The sequence below is a fragment of the Balaenoptera ricei genome, chromosome 8 (genome assembly GCF_028023285.1).
Source record: "Balaenoptera ricei isolate mBalRic1 chromosome 8, mBalRic1.hap2, whole genome shotgun sequence".
NCBI lineage: Eukaryota > Metazoa > Chordata > Mammalia > Artiodactyla > Balaenopteridae > Balaenoptera > Balaenoptera ricei.
In genome coordinates, this window is record NC_082646.1 from 101775340 (window position 1) to 101790091 (window position 14752).

Genomic DNA, 14752 nt, shown 5'->3' on the forward strand with positions numbered 1-14752 from the left:
GTGGCTCTGATCCTATATCCGGTACTCACGAGTTATATAGCCCCAAGCCAGCCCTTTGGAAGCCCCACCTGTAAGATAAGGCTGATTAATTACACGAATTGTCACAAAAGAAATATGAGATGGGTTGATGAAGGTATGGTAGACAGTAGCCAGACTGCGTATGGATAGTAAGTACTGGGTTCTCCAGGGTCCAGGTATGCAAACAGAGCCAGAGAAGCAGCCTTGGGAGGGGTCTTCAGAGGAACTTGCCCAAAGCCACTCTGGGAGTGCTTTAACACTCCCAGACTTCACATCGGCTAATGGGACATTAGAGAAAATAAGTCTTTTCTTAAAAAAAATTAATTGATGGGGAAAAAAAAGAAAAGAAAATATAGCAGCCCTGGACAAACAGGACTTAAGATGCAAGATTTTCTATTTTACTGTGAGATACAAAGACACTGAAATTAATTCAAGGCCTATCTCCTGCTCTGGCTTACATTTTGGTCTCCTGAGGACCTGGGGGGATCAGTGAGTGTGGAAGCAGCAAGGGAGGAACACAAAAAGTCAAAGCAAAGAGACAGAGATTTTAGAATGTAAATCTGCAGGAACCGTCAGAAAGGCCCAGCTCCCGGGCTATCTGTGCATCCAGGACTGGAGCTCAGGACCCGGACAGCTTGTCCGGGCTCTGTCCACCTTATCCTGTTATCTTTCTCTGGCTCTCAGTGGCCCCCCCACCCCGCCACCCGCATCGAAGTCTGCAGGAGGCACTCCCTCTGGTAATGTGACCGTCTTACTGAAACCATTGGGACGGAATAATAGAATATTCTTTGAACCATTCCCGTTTTATTTGGTTCGAGTTCCAGCATCTAGCAGAGGCAGATGCTATTTAGATCACCCTCAAGCCTCACTCCGATGAGGATTAGTGTGTAACATCAGAGAGAGGAGCAATTATAATAAGATCTGACGGTGCGCCTGGGGACGTCTTCATTCCTTCCCTCTTCACTTCCTTCTTTCCGCTCCACCCTGCATCTTTTGCAATTGATTGATTCGCTCAACAAATATACGCAGCGCTCTAGGCTTTGTGCCAGGTGCTGGGATTCAGAGCTAAGAGATTCAGCCCCTTCCCTCAAGGAGCTCATTCTCTAGTGGGGGAAACAGACAAAGGAAGCCAAGATTTCTGGAGGGAGGGGATGGTCTTCCAGGCAGAAGCCGGCACACTCCGTTAAGAGGCGTGGAGCCTGAGTAGAGCAAGAACATTCAGGAACCAGCTAGAGCGAGGGGCGTGGCAACACTGGAGGCTGGAGTGGCCGCCTAAGTGAAGGTCTTTGGATGTCAGCCCGTATCAGTCAATCAGGTCCTATTGATTCTACCCCTTAATATCTCTCCTCTCCACCCTTGGCCATTGCCCTGTTCAGACACTCATCCTCTCTCACCTGGACATTACCTGCTTCCAAACCATTCTGCTGCAAGAGTTGACATCCATTGTTCCCATTTAATGACACTACTTACCTGCTCAAAACCCCTCCCAGGCCAGAGAGCCAGTCAACCAGCCAGTGAAGGCCAGTCCAGGCTCTGGGGATACCAGTCATGGGACATTATTGCACTGGGGAAAAGAGGGAACTTAGCACTGGGTATCTTGCTTCCCACCCAAGTACTGGTGCTGGGGGGGCTTTTCCTTCCCATTATGAGCATGTCTGGACGCCCAGGCTCCACCCTATGACAAGGGGGTGGGGAGGTGGGTATATTTATTTAGATCAGGGAAGAATGGTTTGCCAAACCGGGCAATAGGAATGAGCTGCACTAAGTCACCCCCCCCCCCCACACACACACACACACAAGCCGTGGCTGGTCCTCAGCAAGGCCCCCTTCCAATGCCGCCCCTGCCTCTGCACTGACCTCTCTCCTCAAACCTCCTCCAAATAACCTCAGGCAAGACCGAACCCCCGCCCCCCCCCCCCCCCGCCCCAACCAAGGGCCACTCTCGGGGCAAGGTCCACATACTCTTTCCTGCCCTTCATCCCCTTCCAAATTTTTATATGTGGATACATTGTGAACCACTCCTATAAAGGGCTTTGATTTCTGACATGCCAAGCAAACAAACAAAACAAGACAGAAACTTTTATTTCCTTCAAAATCTGGGCTCGCTGCAAATCAAACTGTCTGGTTTTTCCCACCTATGGTCTTGAATGAGGTTTCAGGACCCTGTTTTGGAAGACAAAAGGTAAATGCACATATTTTCTGTTTCATTTCAGCTGGGGAGAAAAATACTAATCATCTTGAGGCAATGCCAAAAAAAAAAAATAAAAGACTTATTGGGCCAATTACTGATCTTACTGACTCCTCTGGGCTTCAGCGGCCTCACCTATAAAATTGGAATCAGGTTGCTGTATGGATCAAAGATGTAAGAAAATTACCCAATTAGCACACTAGCTAATTAATAAATAACAGCTATTGTTGTTAAGAAAAATTAATTACTGAAAAATGGAGAGGAAATCATGGAATCATATTTGAGGAGGATGGGAAAGTGTCCCTAACCTAAAACAGAAATGAGAAAATAATCACTGTATAATGGGTGAGCTCTGTCATCTGTTCCAAAAACTCCACCCCCGAGAAATGATCTCTAGTTGCTCCCAAACACACATCTGTGTAACCCAGGGTGACTGGTTTACATCATTGACTGGACTTGTCCAAAGCAGGGGTGCAGTTTGATTGTACTGTGAGCTGGGGAAGGAAGTCTGTTCAGGAACCAGAATGGTTAGGAAAGGGCACAGAGTCTTAGAGCTGGACACTTCAGCGTGTCTCCTGCTGTGTTCAAAGCCGTCTGACAGGGTGGGGAGCCGCTGCAGAGCCCTGAATAAAGATGAGGCCCCCTGCCCTGGGAAAACCTTTCTTTTCAACCTAGTTTCAACCTAGAGTGAATCTAGAAGGACCCCCAAAGAGGCATTGAGGAGAGGGGGCTGCTCTGGCCGCTCAGGTCAGCCCTGGTGGATGCTGGAGTCGGCAGATGTTGCAACCAGATCAGCCTCCCTTCTGCGCGGTGCAGAGAACAGGGCCCCTTACCAGCCACAGGGAGCTTTGGGACCAGTGTCAGTGACAGAAATGGGAGTCACAGACCCCACCACACTAGCCTGGTGAGCCTCCTGCTGCCCACCCCCCTCCACCCAGCTCTAATTCGGTGCTCATCAAGCAACTGCTTATTGGTAACTTGACCTGCCATGTAGACTCTGCTAGAACAGAGTGCCCTGGGTGCACTGTTGATTTCTGAATCTCCAAAGCTAAGGACCAGGCTGGGGGGCGCTGCCAACACTGAGACATCCCTGCCCCTGAGAAAAAGAATAACAAGTGTCAATAGTACCTAGTCTTCACTGAGCGCTGACCACCTGTCAGGCATTCTTCTAAGTGCTTTGAGTTTATTCTCTCTCTGAATCTCACGACAATCCTGTGGGGATAGGTGTCATTATTAGCATCCATTATCTGGGCCAACTGAGGCCCAGAGGGATTAAGAAACTCCCCCAAGATCACACAGTACCTGGCAGGGCTTGGCCGTACACCCTGATGCGCTAACTACGGCAGACGTTCTTAACCTGTGCCCTACCCATCCCCTCTGAGGGGCCTCCCACAAGTGCTGGACAGAACAAGAGCTGGAATTAGGTTGCTAGGTATCAATTATTAGTAATAGGAATGGGGGTGGGTACCCCTTTCAGAAGGCATCATTGATTAAAAAGAGAGAGAAGCGTTGCCTCTCCATTCAGCCACGGATCTGTGTCTCCCAGCCCTACTTACCCAGCCACCCATACCCACCCCCATGCACTCTCACGAAAATGGGAAATGGGCCCGGGGAGAAGACAGGATTCCTGAGTGAAAATAACAGGATTTTTCAGATGCCCAGCTCCCCCAGGATAAAAAGAACAGGAAAGAGCTAGGGCCAATGAAACACTTTTGTTTTGTGGAAAGGCAAAGGGAAGCAGGAAGAAACTAGAACAGTTTCCATGGTGCCGGAGGGATGGGGGTAGGGGTATCAGGAATTAACCGGGAGGAGGGGTGATCTCCACTTGCCCAGAGAGCATGCACATGATGGAAACCCTAACATGCTGACCTGTCCCTCTCTACCCTTCTTCCCTGAATCAACCAGAATCAAGTTTGTGGTGAAACTAGGGAAGGCCCCACCAGGATCTGTAGACAAAACACTGCATAAAGAAGCAGGAGGCCTGGGGTGCGGGGTCCAGCCCTGGAGAACCCTAGCTGGGTGATCTGGGGCATCTTTTCCTTTGGGAAAGCTGTGAAGCCAGTGCTGAACATCGCTCAGCCCTGACTCTCTGTGAGGCTGGGACTCTGTGCAGAGGCCGAACGTAAACAGGGATCGGTTGGGGGCAGCAGGCAACCCTGGACGCAGCCCTCCCCTTCCCTACACAGAGGAGGCCAGAAAAACACCTAGATGGTGAGTCTGCCCTGGGAGTTTCTGCTTGGAAGCTGAGATGGCCTGACGGTGACTCAGAAACCACGGAAGTTCTCGAGGCTGATGGGTTCTTATAGATTGTACAGGCAGCGCTCCTCGGGGCTGCAAAACCACAGGACGGGCTGTGACCGCTCTCAAGGAAGGAGCCGTATACTGCAAAGAGCTATCTGCCCTCTGGGTCTTAAAGCAAACTCAGACTCAACTCTCCCTCCTTTTGAGACAAAATTGCCTCTGGGGATACAGCAAGCCTCAATGTGTCTCCTTCTCCTAGAATTCTCCTCAATGAAAATATCATTTTGGGTATTAACAATGGCAACACTAATGACAGCCATTCTGAGTGTTGCTTGTGGGCCCAGCACTGTACAAAGAGCTATATATATTATATATAATCATTTCATCTTTACAGCCACCCCATAATGTGGCTACTATTTTTATGCCCACTTTAAAGATGAAGAACCTGAGGCCTAGAGAGATCGAGTAACTTGGCTAAGTCACATAGCCAATAAGGGGCTAGAGATAGACTTCCAACCCGGGTAGGCAGACTCCAGAGCCTGCATTTCGACCTCTGTGCATAATATCCCTCTTCCTGTACCAACATCATCCTTCTCCAGGAAGCCTTCCTTGATGCTCCTTTCCCCCACAGAGAAGCCCTCTCTCTGTCCTCTACATTCTCACAGGGTACATTTTCATACCATTCTTTGCACATCTTTCTTATACTACCCTGATGGTGTTTCCCCTCCAGCCTCTCCCTGGGAACTTAACTGCTGTGATTAGGTGGGGGGCGGCGGGGGGATGGGGCGGGTTGCGGCGGGGCAGGATGACCTACACTAAACAAACTCACAAGAGACTGATTGTTAAACCTGAAGTGCAATTTATTAATTTACACTGAGAAATGAAACCACCTAGGAGACAGGAATCCTGAGGTTGATTGGTCAGCACAATCTCTTTCAGGAAGGACAGACTTTTGGGAAAGGAAATCAATACCAGAAGGTTCTTTGTTCAGTACAAAATCAGATTGAAGGGGATTGATGGACTGACACTTAGGTGAAGGCTAACGTACTCCTGTAAAGCCTCCTACCTGCCAAGGGACCAGAATATCCAAGGCAGGGAGCCATATGGGTGTCCTTTTCTCTGGACAGTGCTGGATTTTTCTGGCTTCTATGAAGATCTTACCTTTCCGGATGCATTTATCATCATCGTGGCTGGCTTTTTTGTTCACTTGTTTGCTTAGATTGAATTCTGCGTATTTGATAGAACTGAAAGGCAATTTCCCATTGAGACCCACTGAAGAATTAGCAATACGTACCAGCCGTTCTGCCCTTTGAAGAACCTTCACATCCATGTTATCATTTCATCTCCACACTGCCTTGCAATGGAGGGATGGCAAATGGTACAAAATCTGAAGCCAGACTGCCTGGGTTTGAATCCTGGTAAAGTGTTTCCCCATCTCTAAGTTGGAAATAATAATAACACCCACCTCATCATTTGTTGAGAGAATTCAATGAGTTAATACACATAAAGTGCTTTGAACAGTGTCTGGCATCTGGTAAGCACTCAATACTTGTTAGCAATGATTAATAATTCATTTTATAGATGAAAAAACTGAAGCCCAGAGAGATAAAAAGTCACTAATATCATACAGCCAGTAAATGGTGGAGATAGAATTCCAAATCAAACTGGCTTCCTTCAAGTGCTAAGGTCTTTCCCCAGACCAGTTTCTTATCCTTTCTCCTTCATGAGAATCCCAAGGAAAGCCTGTTTTTAAAAATGCAGATACCCATCCACCAGAATGGGTAAAATTTGAAAGGATGAAAAGATCAAAGAATGGTGGAACTTTTCTGGCGGTCCAGTGGTTAAGACTCTGTGCTTCCATTGCAGGGATTCGATCCCTGGTTGGGGAACTAAGATCCCACATGCCACAGTACGGCCAAAAAAAAAAAAAAAAAAAATGGTGAGGATGCAGCACAACTGGAGGTAGGGAATAGGAAGAGCCACTTTGGAAGAGTGTTTGACAGTTTCTAATTGAGTTAAACAAACACCTACAGTAGCAGCCAGGTTCAACCAGAGAAGCAGAAGCACTATATATATGGATATATATGGATTTGTCACAGGGATGTGGCCTCTCTCAATGTGGGAGCTGGTTAAGCAGTCTTTTTTTTTTTTTTTTGTTAAATATTTATTTATTTATTTATTTATGGCTGTTTTGGATCTTCGTTTCTGTGCGAGGGCTTTCTCTAGTTGCGGCGAGCGGGGGCCACTCTTCATCGCGGTGCGCGGGCCTCTCACTATCGCGACCTCTCTTGTTGCGGAGCACAGGCTCCAGACGCGCAGGCTCAGTGGTTGTGGCTCACGGGCCTAGTTGCTCCGTGGCATGTGGGATCTTCCCAGACCAGGGCTCGAACCCGTGTCCCCTGCATTAGCAGGCAGATTCTCAACCATTGTGCCACCAGGGAAGCCCCTGGTTAAGCAGTCTTGCAAGGCTGTTGTGGTTGCATCTCATGTTAGAGTTTGAGTTCCATGGGTCAGGCAGTTGGGAACAGAAGGTGGATGTAAAGTGGGGGAGATCAAAAGTAGGCTGGACCCCATAAGCCCTAACGGGAACCACACAAGGATAGACTGAATCCCTGAAACTCGTGTCAGTTTTGTTGCCTCTGTCATTGATGATGTGGGTATTTTGCAGAAGCCAGCATCCCTCACCACCAGAGCTAAACACATACATGCCTGGCTTAGGAGGAGAGGCCAAAAGAGGAACCAGCTGCCGCTCCCTGCCAACAAGGTGTGTCAGCAAAGCAGCCACAAGGTGTGAGCTACACAATGGCTGCTGCTTCCCTTACACCCCCCAAACCCCCTTGAGAATCCCTCCCGTGGCCCACCTGAACCAGAAACATACAAGAAAGGGAATTCAGCCTAGCCAAGTCAGCACATCACAAAGCCATCACACCCACCCCGAGATATTTGTCCGATAGAAATGAGTGCATATGTTCACAAAAGGCACATACAAGAATGCTCCTGGCAGCCTTCTTCATAATAGCCAAAAGCTAGAAACAGCTCGAATGCCCATCGAGAAGAATATGGATAAGCAATTGTCCTATATTCAGACAGTAGAATACTGCTCTTCAATAGAGAGAACAAACCATGGGTACACATGACATAGATTAATTTCACAGATATGATGTGAGCAGAAGAAACCAGACACAAAAGAGTATATGATGTACAATTCTATTTGTGGGACATTCAAGAACAGGCGAAATGAACTGATGGTGATAAAACTCAGAGTGGTGGTTGATTACAGCCAAATGGGGAAAGGTGTGTTAATTGCCTCTCGTGGGAAGTTGTGTGATGGAACCTTGGGGGTGCCTGGAAGGGTTCGATGCCTTGATCTGGGTGGTAGTTATATAGCTCTATTCATATGTAAAATGTCTCTGGGCTATACACTTAAGGTTTGTGCTCTTTTTCCTATGTATGATATACTGTCATTTAAAATGAAATGCAGATTCCTGGGTCCCCCTCCCCCAGAGACGTCTGATGCAGTTTAAGGACCACTCTGGGGAAAACTCTGCCCTGTGCCTCATTTCTTCTTGAATCTGGTCCCCTCTTTGTATAGTCAGTTGTCGAATTCATCCTAAAGCCAACTTTTTTAAGGAGAGAATACGTCCAATTTTAATCCTACGCCTCTGGGATTTGAAAAAACAAATTTCTGTTCAAAAAGTCACCCCGAGCATAGGACTGAATCACACAAAGCTTCCTAGTAACGGCCTCGGAAGGTGTGTTGACAATATCTGAAGTTGAACCGCTCTTGGTTTTAAGATGCCAAGCAGCTTAATAGTTTCCCACTTTCACGGACCATTCCTTTGGGAACTGCTAGGAATTGGAGCTTCTCTGTTTTCATAACAATTTCCCACATCCCAAACTCAGCCACCCTCTCCTGGTGTGAACAGACCCAGTACAGCTGCCTCCATCTTTGGAGGCTGAGTCTTTCAGAGACCGGAAGGTCTCACTCCCTGAGGGGAGGGACATCCTCCCTGGGGAAAGCTCTAGAAAGTCCTCAGAGTCCTGGATGCAAGTGGCCCAAGTTTCCACACAGTTCAAAATAAGCATAATCCGGGACTTCCCTGGCGGTCCAGCGGTTAAGACTCCGTGCTTCTACTGCAGGGGGCGCGGGTTTGATCCCTGGTTGGGGAACTAAAATCCCACATGCTGTGTGGTGCGGCCAAAAATAAATAATAAAATGAACCTAATCCTCTTTCCCCCCACTTAGAGCACAGATCTGCCTGTGGAGGAGATACACCAGCATGCACTGACGTTCCTGTCCGGTCCTCCCCGTATCCCCTCCTCAAGCCGGAGTTTCCATTCTTCAGAGCTGAACATGGGATGCTGCTTCCCGCTGGAGAACAGGGAAGAGACAGAATAACCACTCGGATTGAAGCAGCTCTCTACAACTTGTCAAACAGAGCACTCCCCCAGGTTCCCCCTGAGCGTCCGCCCCACCAGTCAGAAGGGATGCAGCAGAGTGTTTGCGGACAGGTTTGGTTTCAGAGTCCCCAGTGAGAAGCAGATACCTGCCAGAGGTAACGCAGAGATGTTATCAGCTGTTCATTAGCCCACACCTAATAGGTATCTGGGCTCAGGGGAAGTGACACCAAGAGGTGCCACTGACAAATTAAGTGATTAGGCTCTGACCCAGCACCTGAGTCCGCTGAGAGAGGCAGGGGTAGAGTGGTGATACCTAGATTCCATTTTGCAATCGGAAGCCTGAGGCTTCTGGAAGAGCTGACGTGGCTAAGTGTACTTTCTGTGCAATCTTACCCTGCCACCAGGTGACGAGTCAGCCAAGAGGGAACCCTCTTCCATCTCTCAAAGCCAGGTAGTCAGGGCAGCCAGAGAGCCTGGACTGAGGGAGGAAGGTTGCCCTCCTGCCCTCTCCACCTCAATCAATCACCAAACTCACGCTGCCCTCTGTACCTTGAAGTCTGGGCAGGTTGTAGCCCACCTGCCTCATCCTACAACTTGTGCACTCAACGTCGGGGCTCATCAGAGTTTCTGCCCAGCCCACACCCGCACATACGGTCAGCCTCTAAGCTATGTTAAGGTGCAAAGGAGACACCTGAAGTCAAACCTGGAAACAAAGAGGTCCAAAGCAAGTGATGGGATTGGAGGGACGCTGACACAGGGCTCCCGGCAGATTTATCCAGAAAGGGCAACAGGAGTGAACTGATCCCCACTGAGCTCCGTGAAGGGCTTGGTCTATACATGGTGGTGCTGATGGATTGGGTCCAAGGAGGATCCTGGATGTCTACGGTTCCCTGGGATTGGGGACCGGGAGGGCTCAGAGCTGTGAAGGATCCAGGTCAGGCTATAGGACTCAGGAGTTAAGACAACCTAAAAGGAGGCGTGGGAATTGGGGGGAGGCAGGGCGGGGGGAGGAATTCCCTGGCGGTCCAATGGTTAGGACTCCGCACTTCCACTGCTGGGGGTCTGGGTTCGATCCCTAGTCGGGGGAACTAAGATCCTGCAAGCAGCGCAGCATGGTTAAAAAAAAAAGAAAAAAGAAAAAAAGAAAAGGAGGCGGGACTAAACCTGCTCACACCTGAGGGGAGTGCCCAGGGAGGCTGGAATCTGACCCTGAGTGACGATTAGGAGGGCTTGGGGCCACTCCTGGGAGCTCTGGCTTGACAAACGCCCTTGAGAAAGATGCAGTCTGGGCTGGTTTTTGACTTGGCCCCAAGTCACTTGTCCAGACTCCTCAAAACAGGAGACTCCCAGAAAACAGAAGGAACCAAACTGCCTTGGGACTTTCACTAAATAGCTTCAGCATTGGGACTTCCCTGGTGGCGCAGTGGATAAGACTCTGCACTCCCAGTGCAGGGGGTCCAGGTTCGATCCCTGGTCCGGGAACTAGAGCCCACATGCATGCTGCTACTAAGAGTTCACATGCCGCAACTAAGGAGCCCACCTGGCGCAACCAAATAAATAAACAAATATTTTTAAAAAATTAAAAACCTTCCAAAAATAATAAATAAATAAATAGCTTCAGCATCAGTAAGAAAGGAACCCTCCATCTCTCAGCCAGGACGGGAGAGAGGGGCTGCAGGCCCCACCCTGGAGGGAAGGGGCAGTGAGGGGCAGCAGGAGAGGAGGAAGAATGGCTGTAAGATGCATGGGACACTCAGGCAGGGGTGTGTCTGGGAGGGCCTCACCGCCCCCCCCCCAAGTCTACAGAATTGACGATTAGGAGTCAAAGGTCATTATGATCCTCGTCCAAGCCTGTGATGGGCACCCCTGGTCCGTCCACAGCCTCCCTCCAGCTCTGAAACACTCTCCCTGGGTGTCCTTGAATAAGTCCCTTCTCCTCTGAGCCACTTCTTCAACCTGAAAAGAGGAATGCAGTTGCACTGGGCTCCCTCCGGGAACTCCATGAGCATCGTGTGAGATTTGGACACCCTTGCTCTGAATCCACGCGTGCTGTCCTCCGTGTCCTCTCCATCATCAGCATTGTAGAATGCAGGCCACAGAAAGAACTCTGGTGCTGAGTGAGGGCCTCTGGCTGGGAGCAGCTTGGGTGCTGAGACCCTGGGGCACACAGAGGGCCAGGGAGTAGCCAAGGCAGGGGTAAGAGGCATTTGTCACCCCTGAGGCAGGCTACCTGGGCCCAGCACCTCATGGCACCTGTGCATCAGTACTGAGCTCCCATGGCCCTGGGAAGAGCTGCTGCCCTCCCTTTATTAAAGTGATCTGAAACCTGGGACAGGCTGCAGTCCTCCTGGGCCTCACTTCTCCTCGTGGTTCTGTGGGAGAATCCACCAGGCCCAGCCCAGCTCTTGCAGAAGGCCTCCTACTCTGTTCCTCACCCCCTAGCCAACTCCTACTCGTCCTTCAGAGCCTAGCTCGAATATGACTTCCTGAAGGACACTGTCCCCCAGCACCAGGACTGGCACAAGTGCTCTCACTGTGGCCCATACTCTCTCATCATGGACTTTATCCCCGCTTATAATTAACATATTTGTGTTCGGGATTATTTGATTTCTGAGTTCTCCCCCATCACAGGCACAGGTAAACACTCATGGGTACACAGTGGGGGCAAGGACCTTTAGTCACTTATTCAACGACCATTTATTAAGTGACTGCTGATGCCAGGATGGCTCCAAGGGCTGCAGTTACATCAGTTGGATAAAAAGACAAAAACCCCTGCTCTCATGGAGCTTACTTTTTTTTTTTTTTTTTTTTTTTTTGGCTGTTCTGTGTGGCTTGTGGGATCTTAGTTCCCCAACTAGGGATTGAACTCCCGGCAGTGAGAGCACGGAGTCCTAACCACTGGACCGCCAGGGAACTCCCGGAGCTTACATTCTAGTAGGAAGAGACAGACAATAAACAATAAACCCAGTAAATAAACAATAAATCCAGTAAAAACAAACAGCACAAAAGGTTACATAGTAAAACCTAAGTCTCCCAGTAAACGGACAATAAACAATAAACCCAGTAAATAACTAACTTACATTCTGTTGGAAGGTTATGGAAAAAAAAGAAAAAGTAGAGCAGGGTATGGGAAGACCTGTGTGCCAGGTGAGAGCCAGAGGTGCAGGATTAAGCAGGGAGATCAGGGACGCCTCACTGAGAAAGGGAAGCAGGGGCAAAGCCTTGAAGAAAGCGAGGACTTGGCAGACGGTGGCTGTTCACTGCTAAATTTCCAGCCCCTGGTCCCATGGTGGGCCCCCGGTAGTCATGTAATAAATGATTAAACAGATGAATGAGTGGGTGAATGGATGGATTGTCTTTATCTAGCTCAATGTCCAGCCAAGACACTCTTACCTGGACCTGGGGGGCTGTGGTGGTCCTTGTAGTTGACCCCCTTTTGAGCATCTCTTCCCCCCTCTCCGCTGTTCGGCAATAATGTGGCTCTGGGTTTGATCTAGTCTGCAAGACTGCCCTGATGCATCCAAGATAATCATAGCAGTATCACACTCCCTGCCAGGGACTGATTCAGGAACCCCAATCCAAGTCAGTCAGTATGTAATACCCTCCAGGTGACCATTGTCTCAAGTGAGTTTTGACCTAAGATAACCCAGAGAGAAGGGAAAGATTTTTGTCCCGTGATGGGGGAAGGCCTGATTTCTCCTCCCAAAGAAGGACAAGGAGGCCAGATTAAGGCAGTTTGGGTTGGGTTTTCTGTAACCTCCCAGAGCACTCTGGCCGATGAGGGGCGTCCCTTCCACTCCCACCGTGTGCTGGTTTGACCCCCTCATGGTTACCCTTTTTGCCAAGGTCACAGATAAAGCGGTCTGCCCCATCTCTGGGTACCACCCAGCACCAGCTCCGGTCCTCTCAAACCGCCCTGTGAAGTATACATTATTCTCACCTAAATTTTTTTTTTTTTTTAGTTTTTTATATCATCCCCATCTTAGAATAAAGCCCTTGGACTCAGAGAAGCTACTGAAATATGTCTTGACCAAAAACCCATCTCTGAAGCCATCCAGCTGCTGGTCAGAGAAGGGAGAGGATAAAATCTTCAGCTGAAAAAAGAGAGGGTGCCTGGGTCCTGCATGTGCCGTGGAGAGGCTCCAGCTGCAGCCTGGAGAGCCCCCATTTCTTAGGTGGGTCTTGCCTCAGGCAGGAAATTCCTCTTTTTTTTTAAATTTTAAATTATTAAAGAGGTAATACAGGCACAGGGTTTTAAAAAACAAATAGCACAAAAGGTTACATAGTAAAACCTAAGTCTCCCAGGATCTGGGGCAGTGCCTAGGGGTGGCTGTGGTGGGCATGGAGGTGGGGAGATCTCTATTACTTGAATCCACAAGCCCTTCAAATTACCCTGAGGCTCAATACAGTCTGCTGGCTAGACAAACATTGCCCTTCCCTCCCTCTCAACCAGAGTCTTTCCAATACAAAATTCTGGGCAGCTACTCTTACCTATTTTATTTATGCTCTTCCAGAGATTGTCTATGCGTGTATCAGTATATGTGTGTATAATTATATATATATATATATATATATATATATTGTATCCCACAGGGTTTTGATACAAATGATAAATATTATTACACTCTTCTGCACTTTACTTTGTTAACTTAGTATCTTTGATATTGTTCCATATAAAAACATATAGACCTCGTTCATTCTTTTTGATGGCTGTATATGGACGTACTAAAATTTATGTAACCAACCCCTATTGATGATACTTAGGTTGTTTCCTACATCATATGCTACCACAATCAAGGCTACATTGGCTATTGAGCTACACATATCTTCGTGTACATTTCAAGAGTAACTGCAGGAGGGACTTCCCTGGTGGTCCAGTGGTTAAGACTCTGTGATCCCAATGCAGGGGACACAAGTTCCATCCCTGGCTGGGGAACTAAGATCCCACATGCCATGCAGCGCTGCTAAATAAATAAATAAATAAATAAATAAATAAATAAATAAATAAATAAATAAGTAAGTAAGTAAGTAAGTAGAGGAGGGCTTCCCTGGTGGCGCAGTAGTTAAGAATCCGCCTGCCAATGCAGGGGACATGGGTTCGAGCCCTGGTCCGGGAAGATCCCGCATGCCGCGGAGCAACTAAGCCGGTGCGCCACAACTACTGACCCTGCGCTCTAGAGCCTGTGAACCACAACTACTGAAGCCCGTGCGCCTAGAGCCCGTGCTCCACAACAAGAGAAGCCACTGCAGTGAGAAGCCTGTGCACCGCAACGAAGAGTAGCCCCAGCTCACAACAACTAGAGAAAGCCCGTGCGCAGTAACGAAGACCCAATGCAGCCAAAAATAATAAATAATAAATTTATAAAAAATAAAATAAATTCGTAGAGGAAAATTAACTTTAATAAATAAATAAATAAATAAATGCACTCTTTGGAGGAAAAAAAAAAAAAAGAATAACTGCAGGATAATTTCCTAAACAGTGAATTTTGAGATCCATGAGCACGTGCATTTTATTTTATTTTTATTTTTCTAAGTTTTTTTTTGTTTGTTTGCTTGTTTGTTTTTTTGGCTGCATTGGGTCTTCATTGCTGCGTGCGGGCTTTCTCTAGTTGCGGCAAGTGGAGGATACTTTTCGTTGTGGTGCGTGGGCTTCTCATTGTGGTGGCTTGCCTTTGTTGCAGAGCACGGGCTCTAGGCTCACGGGCTTCAGTAGTTGCAGTGCGTGGGCTCAGTAGTTGTGGCTCGCGGGCTTAGTTGCTCTGCAGCATGTGGAATCTTCCTGGACCAGGGCTCAAACCCGTATCCCCAGCACTGGCAGGAGGATTCTTAACCACTGCACCACCAGGGAAGTCCCAAAAAAGAAGATTCTTAAACAAAAAGGAAAACCACTCATCAATTCCCCAA